Source organism: Tupaia chinensis, unplaced genomic scaffold (assembly GCF_000334495.1).
Source record: "Tupaia chinensis unplaced genomic scaffold, TupChi_1.0 Scaffold000477_1, whole genome shotgun sequence".
NCBI classification, from domain to species: Eukaryota; Metazoa; Chordata; class Mammalia; order Scandentia; family Tupaiidae; genus Tupaia; species Tupaia belangeri.
In genome coordinates this window covers 3,778,849-3,779,165 of record NW_006159986.1, presented here as the reverse complement: position 1 = coordinate 3,779,165, position 317 = coordinate 3,778,849, and positions in this window count along the sequence as shown.

The window sequence follows — 317 nt, the reverse complement described above, 5'->3', positions numbered from 1 at the left end:
TTTCCCTTGCCCTCCTTGCCGCACCGGGGCTTCCCCGGAGGGGCGTTAGGTAAGGCTAGAAACTGAAAGAGAAACTTGACTCTGAGACCCACAGGCCTTCTGGAGAGGGCTGCAAGAATCCCCCCACCCTGCCTCATACCCTGGGTCCCAATTTCTGGGGAGGGGAGATACGCCACCGCAATGTTAGGGCAACACGGCAATGGCTCCCACTCGACGGATCACGGATCGGTCCCCTCAGGCACGTGGCCAGGGATAGTCAGGGAGAGAGGGTTGGGGAGATGGGCGTTCCCCCTCGCTGCGCCCCCGGCTGAGCCCCC